Here is a 9,351-nt window from a genome sequence, read left to right on the forward strand (position 1 = left end):
GGAGCAGGGTTATTTGTGTTGGGTGGTGGCTGGTAGAGGATCTGGGTCTTTTTTTATGTTAAGGGCCAGACCAAGCTGCTTGTATGCCTTGGCAAAAGTATCCAGAATGCACTGTAGGTCCTCTTCTGCATGGGCCACGAGGGCATTGTCGTCAGCATGCTGCAGCTCCATGATGGATATGGTGGTGGTTCTGCTTTTAGCCCTGAATCTGTTGATGTTCAGGAGTTGTCCGTCGGTTCTGTACATGATTCTGACTCCTTGTGGCAGGTGTTTGCTCATAAGATGGAGGATAGCAGAAATGAAAATGGAGAACAGGGTAGGAGCAATGACATAGCCTTGCTTGACTCCAATGTGAACCCTGAAGGGTTCTTCCGTTTCATCTCCACTGCCACTGAGTACTGTGGCTGACATATTGTCATGCAGTAGTCTCATTATCCAGATGTTTTTGTCCGGGCAGCCAATTTTTGCCAGAACCAGCCACAGAGCCTGACGGTTCACAGAGTCAAAGGCTTTGGTGAGGTCTATGAAGGTCATGTATAGTGGTTGATTTTGTTCCTGGCCTTTTTCTTGTAGTTGGCGAGCAATGAAAATTATGTCCATGGTACTGCTATTTGGGCGAAATCCACTCTGAGACTCAGGGAGAATGTTTACTGACAGGGGGAGGAGTCTACTAGCCAAAACCTGGGCGAGAGTTTTCCCAGTGGTGGATAGGAGGGAAATGCCACAGTAATTTTCACAGTCTGCCTTGTCTCCCTTCTTAAAGATGTAGACAATTAGGGCATCCCTAAGTTGTGCAGGGATTTCCTCCTTTTCCCATATTTTGAGGAGCAGGGTGTGGATGTGACTAAGGAGAACTGGCCCACCATCCTTCAGGATTTCTGCTGGGATGCCATCAGGTCCAGCGGCCTTGTTGTTCTTCATCTTCCTCGTGGCATCCTGCACCTCATTCCAACAAGGTGGTGCTCCCATATTCTCATTGATGGGTTGTTGAGGGAGTTGGTCAAGGGCCTCCATCTCAGGAGTTGTGTCCCTGTTCAGTAGCTCCTCGCAATGCTCTTTCCATCTGTTGGTCATTGACTTATTGTCTTTCAGCAGCATTAGCCCGTCTTTGGAGCGAAGGGGGGCTAGACAACGGTGGCTGGGGCCATATACCACTCTTGTGGCATCGAAGAAACCTCTGGTATCCCCACAGTCAGTGAGCTGCTGGATCTCCAGAGCCTTCCTTGTCCACCACTGGATCTTCACTTGCCTAACCCGAGATTGAACAGCTGCCTTTGCTATGGCATGGGCTACTCTTTTAGCATTGCAGTTGATGTCATTTTGCCAGGCAATGAAGGTTTGCTGCTTGATTTCAATGAGCTGTTGGATTTCGTTGTCATTCTCATCGTACCAGTCTTGATGTTTCCGGGTTTTGTAGCCAAGGGTGCTTTTGCAGGAGTCCATGGTGATAGACTTAAGCAGGTCCCAGTGTGTATCAATATCTTCTGGATATTGCTTGGGCAGAGCAGCGCTGAGAGTAGCCTGGAGCTGTTCTCGAAAGCTGGTGTCACCCAGCCGTTGGATGTTGAGGTTCAGCCGGCACTGCCTTTTTTGCACCCTTCTTTTCTGCGTGAGGCTGATGGACATGATGGAGCAGATGAGGCGGTGGTCTGTCCAGCAGTCATCCGCACTGGTCATCGCTCTGGTGTTGAGCACATCATGGCGGTCTTTGGCGCAGACGACTATGTAATCGATGAGGTGCCACGCTGTGGATCCTTGGCTCATCAGCAGTTTCCAAAAGAAAGTGTATCTGCCTTTTTCCCGCTTCAGCTGCCCTTCGTCAGCCAGTTGGGTTTCAGAGAGTGCTGCTATATTGATCCGGAATCTCCTTAGCTCCCTGGCGATGATGGCAGTTCACCTTTCGGGTCGATCACTGTGTTTGTTGTCCATGAGGGTCCACATGTTCCAAGTTCCAGTATAAGTTTGCTTCCGTTTATGTTTCTGACCGCTTAGTGGTGATCCCTCTGGCTGCGGTAGCCCAGACGGGAGTTTTCGAGGCAGGCTAGGTTTAGGGCACCTTTTCCAGCCCCTTCCCCTACTGGGGTGAGCAGAGTGGATCCTAAATAGGGCTGCTCAGTAGTGGGTTCAGCTGCCGAAAAGCTCTTTCTGCCTCAGCCCAAGAGCTTAACGACTGAATCAGACACCACCGCCTGTGTGTCAGGTTGTGGCTAGGAGCTGCCAGACTTCACGGTCCTGCCCCCGTCACCACTTCCTGATCGCCACAGGACTTTGGCCGGGATGTTAAACGGTCTGATTCCCTTTCAGGAGGACGCCTGTGCGTGGAATCTTTTAATGTGGGGGGGCTGATGCACAGGCAGCCTCCACACAGTCTTTGGCATAGAAAGGCTGGGATCCAGTGGCATGGAGACCTAGACAACTGGGGGCCCTTCTTTGTTGTAGCCTTCTTCCACCTTTGTGGCCATTGTGGTGCTCCTCACAGCCACCATCTTCCGCCCGCTCCGCTGTGGAGGACTTAGTTGCTATTAGCCCATAGCTGGAGCAGCGGTTGAGAGACGCCAGGGCGTGTCCACACACCGGTGGGCCTGCGTGTCTTCTCTCTGGGGCCCACTGCTGCTCCGAGATCCCCTACAGTTTGGCCTGGGACCGCAAAGTACCCAGTTACCGTGTGTCACCACGAGGAGGCACTGCATAAGGCTCGCAGTTGGAGAGGCTATGTACTGGCAGGGAGAACCTTACGTGCTCGGCTCTCCTGTTCGCATTTCTGCTAGCCAGCGGTGAAGGCTGAGAGTGAGACGTGACAGCACACAACACTACACCAACACACTAGACACTTTACAACAACCCCACTTCTAACACAAGAAGGTCAGACACATGCAGTACAAAAAAAAGCTCCTTCGGCTGCTCCCGTTAGGGGTCGCCACAGCGGATCCGCCACATCAAATCACATAAAAGAAATTAGTTATAAAAGAAACACACTTTACTCTGCATGTCGTATTGAGAGAAACACACTTTACTCTGCATGTCGTACTGAGAGAAACACACTTTACTCTGCATGTCGTATTGAGAGAAACACACTTTACTCTGCATGTCGTGTTGAGAGACACACACTTTACTCTGCATGTCGTATTGAGAGAAACACACTTTACTCTGCATGTCGTGTTGAGAGAAACACACTTTACTCTGCATGTCGTGTTGAGAGAAACACACTTTACTCTGCATGTTGTGTTGAGAGAAACACACTTTACTCTGCATGTCGTATTGAGAGAAACACACTTTACTCTGCATGTCGTACTGAGAGAAACACACTTTACTCTGCATGTCGTGTTGAGAGAAACACACTTTACTCTGCATGTCGTACTGAGAGAAACACACTTTACTCTGCATGTCGTACTGAGAGAAACACACTTTACTCTGCATGTCGTACTGAGAGAAACACACTTTACTCTGCATGTCGTGTTGAGAGAAACACACTTTACTCTGCATGTCGTACTGAGAGAAACACACTTTACTCTGCATGTCGTACTGAGAGAAACACACTTTACTCTGCATGTCGTATTGAGAGAAACACACTTTACTCTGCATGTCGTACTGAGAGAAACACACTTTACTCTGCATGTCGTACTGAGAGAAACACACTTTACTCTGCATGTCGTGTTGAGAGAAACACACTTTACTCTGCATGTCGTGTTGAGAGAAACACACTTTACTCTGCATGTCGTACTGAGACAAACACACTTTACTCTGCATGTCGTACTGAGAGAAACACACTTTACTCTGCATGTCGTGTTGAGAGAAACACACTTTACTCTGCATGTCGTGTTGAGAGAAACACACTTTACTCTGCATGTCGTACTGAGAGAAACGCACTTTACTCTGCATGTCGTACTGAGAGAAACACACTTTACTCTGCATGTCGTGTTGAGAGAAACACACTTTACTCTGCATGTCGTACTGAGAGAAACGCACTTTACTCTGCATGTCGTACTGAGAGAAACACACTTTACTCTGCATGTCGTGTTGAGAGAAACACACTTTACTCTGCATGTCGTATTGAGAGAAACACACTTTACTCTGCATGTCGTACTGAGAGAAACACACTTTACTCAGCATGTCGTGTTGAGAGAAACACACTTTACTCTGCATGTCGTACTGAGAGAAACACACTTTACTCTGCATGTCGTACTGAGAGAAACACACTTTACTCTGCATGTCGTACTGAGAGAAACACACTTTACTCTGCATGTCGTATTGAGAGAAACACACTTTACTCTGCATGTCGTATTGAGAGAAACACACTTTACTCTGCATGTCGTGTTGAGAGAAACACACTTTACTCTGCATGTCGTATTGAGAGAAACACACTTTACTCTGCATGTCGTGTTGAGAGAAACACACTTTACTCTGCATGTCGTACTGAGAGAAACACACTTTACTCTGCATGTCGTGTTGAGAGAAACACACTTTACTCTGCATGTCGTACTGAGAGAAACACACTTTACTCTGCATGTCGTATTGAGAGAAACACACTTTACTCTGCATGTCGTACTGAGAGAAACACACTTTACTCTGCATGTCGTACTGAGAGAAACACACTTTACTCTGCATGTCGTGTTGAGAGAAACACACTTTACTCTGCATGTCGTGTTGAGAGAAACACACTTTACTCTGCATGTCGTGTTGAGAGAAACACACTTTACTCTGCATGTCGTACTGAGAGAAACACACTTTACTCTGCATGTCGTGTTGAGAGAAACACACTTTACTCTGCATGTCGTACTGAGAGAAACACACTTTACTCTGCATGTCGTACTGAGAGAAACACACTTTACTCTGCATGTCGTACTGAGAGAAACACACTTTACTCTGCATGTCGTATTGAGATAAACACACTTTACTCTGCATGTCGTATTGAGAGAAACACACTTTACTCTGCATGTCGTGTTGAGAGAAACACACTTTACTCTGCATGTCGTGTTGAGAGAAACACACTTTACTCTGCATGTCGTGTTGAGAGAAACACACTTTACTCTGCATGTCGTACTGAGAGAAACACACTTTACTCTGCATGTCGTGTTGAGATAAACACACTTTACTCTGCATGTCGTACTGAGAGAAACACACTTTACTCTGCATGTCGTACTGAGAGAAACACACTTTACTCTGCATGTCGTGTTGAGAGAAACACACTTTACTCTGCATGTCGTATTGAGAGAAACACACTTTACTCTGCATGTCGTACTGAGAGAAACACACTTTACTCTGCATGTCGTACTGAGAGAAACACACTTTACTCTGCATGTCGTGTTGAGAGAAACACACTTTACTCTGCATGTCGTGTTGAGAGAAACACACTTTACTCTGCATGTCGTATTGAGAGAAACACACTTTACTCTGCATGTCGTGTTGAGAGAAACACACTTTACTCTGCATGTCGTACTGAGAGAAACACACTTTACTCTGCATGTCGTGTTGAGAGAAACACACTTTACTCTGCATGTCGTGTTGAGAGAAACACACTTTACTCTGCATGTCGTACTGAGAGAAACACACTTTACTCTGCATGTCGTACTGAGAGAAACACACTTTACTCTGCATGTCGTACTGAGAGAAACACACTTTACTCTGCATGTCGTACTGAGAGAAACACACTTTACTCTGCATGTCGTGTTGAGAGAAACACACTTTACTCTGCATGTCGTGTTGAGAGAAACACACTTTACTCTGCATGTCGTACTGAGAGAAACACACTTTACTCTGCATGTCGTGTTGAGAGAAACACACTTTACTCTGCATGTCGTACTGAGAGAAACACACTTTACTCTGCATGTCGTACTGAGAGAAACACACTTTACTCTGCATGTCGTACTGAGAGAAACACACTTTACTCTGCATGTCGTGTTGAGAGAAACACACTTTACTCTGCATGTCGTGTTGAGAGAAACACACTTTACTCTGCATGTCGTACTGAGAGAAACACACTTTACTCTGCATGTCGTATTGAGAGAAACACACTTTACTCTGCATGTCGTGTTGAGAGAAACACACTTTACTCTGCATGTCGTGTTGAGAGAAACACACTTTACTCTGCATGTCGTATTGAGAGAAACACACTTTACTCTGCATGTCGTGTTGAGAGAAACACACTTTACTCTGCATGTCGTATTGAGAGAAACACACTTTACTCTGCATGTCGTACTGAGAGAAACACACTTTACTCTGCATGTCGTACTGAGAGAAACACACTTTACTCTGCATGTCGTGTTGAGAGAAACACACTTTACTCTGCATGTCGTGTTGAGAGAAACACACTTTACTCTGCATGTCGTACTGAGAGAAACACACTTTACTCTGCATGTTGTGTTGAGAGAAACACACTTTACTCTGCATGTCGTGTTGAGAGAAACACACTTTACTCTGCATGTTGTGTTGAGAGAAACACACTTTACTCTGCATGTCGTACTGAGAGAAACACACTTTACTCTGCATGTCGTACTGAGAGAAACACACTTTACTCTGCATGTCGTATTGAGAGAAACACACTTTACTCTGCATGTCGTATTGAGAGAAACACACTTTACTCTGCATGTTGTGTTGAGAGAAACACACTTTACTCTGCATGTCGTACTGAGAGAAACACACTTTACTCTGCATGTCGTACTGAGAGAAACACACTTTACTCTGCATGTCGTATTGAGAGAAACACACTTTACTCTGCATGTCGTGTTGAGAGAAACACACTTTACTCTGCATGTCGTATTGAGAGAAACACACTTTACTCTGCATGTCGTACTGAGAGAAACACACTTTACTCTGCATGTCGTGTTGAGAGAAACACACTTTACTCTGCATGTTGTGTTGAGAGAAACACACTTTACTCTGCATGTCGTGTTGAGAGAAACACACTTTACTCTGCATGTCGTACTGAGAGAAACACACTTTACTCTGCATGTCGTATTGAGAGAAACACACTTTACTCTGCATGTCGTGTTGAGAGAAACACACTTTACTCTGCATGTCGTATTGAGAGAAACACACTTTACTCTGCATGTCGTATTGAGAGAAACACACTTTACTCTGCATGTCGTACTGAGAGAAACACACTTTACTCTGCATGTCGTACTGAGAGAAACACACTTTACTCTGCATGTCGTGTTGAGAGAAACACACTTTACTCTGCATGTCGTACTGAGAGAAACACACTTTACTCTGCATGTCGTACTGAGAGAAACACACTTTACTCTGCATGTCGTACTGAGAGAAACACACTTTACTCTGCATGTCGTACTGAGAGAAACACACTTTACTCTGCATGTCGTACTGAGAGAAACACACTTTACTCTGCATGTCGTGTTGAGAGAAACACACTTTACTCTGCATGTCGTGTTGAGAGAAACACACTTTACTCTGCATGTCGTACTGAGAGAAACACACTTTACTCTGCATGTCGTACTGAGAGAAACACACTTTACTCTGCATGTCGTACTGAGAGAAACACACTTTACTCTGCATGTTGTGTTGAGAGAAACACACTTTACTCTGCATGTCGTGTTGAGAGAAACACACTTTACTCTGCATGTCGTACTGAGAGAAACACACTTTACTCTGCATGTCGTACTGAGAGAAACACACTTTACTCTGCATGTCGTGTTGAGAGAAACACACTTTACTCTGCATGTCGTATTGAGAGAAACACACTTTACTCTGCATGTTGTGTTGAGAGAAACACACTTTACTCTGCATGTTGTATTGAGAGAAACACACTTTACTCTGCATGTCGTACTGAGAGAAACACACTTTACTCTGCATGTCGTATTGAGAGAAACACACTTTACTCTGCATGTCGTATTGAGAGAAACACACTTTACTCTGCATGTCGTACTGAGAGAAACACACTTTACTCTGCATGTCGTGTTGAGAGAAACACACTTTACTCTGCATGTCGTACTGAGAGAAACACACTTTACTCTGCATGTTGTGTTGAGAGAAACACACTTTACTCTGCATGTCGTACTGAGAGAAACACACTTTACTCTGCATGTCGTGTTGAGAGAAACACACTTTACTCTGCATGTCGTACTGAGAGAAACACACTTTACTCTGCATGTCGTACTGAGAGAAACACACTTTACTCTGCATGTCGTACTGAGAGAAACACACTTTACTCTGCATGTCGTACTGAGAGAAACACACTTTACTCTGCATGTCGTATTGAGAGAAACACACTTTACTCTGCATGTTGTGTTGAGAGAAACACACTTTACTCTGCATGTTGTGTTGAGTGAAACACACTTTACTCTGCATGTCGTACTGAGAGAAACACACTTTACTCTGCATGTCGTACTGAGAGAAACACACTTTACTCTGCATGTCGTGTTGAGAGAAACACACTTTACTCTGCATGTCGTACTGAGAGAAACACACTTTACTCTGCATGTCGTACTGAGAGAAACACACTTTACTCTGCATGTCGTATTGAGAGAAACACACTTTACTCTGCATGTCGTGTTGAGAGAAACACACTTTACTCTGCATGTCGTGTTGAGAGAAACACACTTTACTCTGCATGTTGTGTTGAGAGAAACACACTTTACTCTGCATGTCGTACTGAGAGAAACACACTTTACTCTGCATGTTGTGTTGAGAGAAACACACTTTACTCTGCATGTCGTACTGAGAGAAACACACTTTACTCTGCATGTCGTGTTGAGAGAAACACACTTTACTCTGCATGTCGTATTGAGATAAACACACTTTACTCTGCATGTCGTACTGAGACAAACACACTTTACTCTGCATGTCGTATTGAGAGAAACACACTTTACTCTGCATGTCGTATTGAGAGAAACACACTTTACTCTGCATGTCGTACTGAGAGAAACACACTTTACTCTGCATGTCGTGTTGAGAGAAACACACTTTACTCTGCATGTCGTATTGAGAGAAACACACTTTACTCTGCATGTCGTACTGAGAGAAACACACTTTACTCTGCATGTCGTGTTGAGAGAAACACACTTTACTCTGCATGTCGTATTGAGAGAAACACACTTTACTCTGCATGTCGTACTGAGAGAAACACACTTTACTCTGCATGTCGTACTGAGAGAAACACACTTTACTCTGCATGTCGTATTGAGAGAAACACACTTTACTCTGCATGTCGTACTGAGAGAAACACACTTTACTCTGCATGTCGTATTGAGAGAAACACACTTTACTCTGCATGTCGTATTGAGAGAAACACACTTTACTCTGCATGTCGTACTGAGACAAACACACTTTACTCTGCATGTCGTATTGAGAGAAACACACTTTACTCTGCATGTCGTACTGAGAGAAACACACTTTACT

This window comes from Lampris incognitus, chromosome 9 (assembly GCF_029633865.1).
Source record: "Lampris incognitus isolate fLamInc1 chromosome 9, fLamInc1.hap2, whole genome shotgun sequence".
Taxonomy (NCBI): Eukaryota; Metazoa; Chordata; class Actinopteri; order Lampriformes; family Lampridae; genus Lampris; species Lampris incognitus.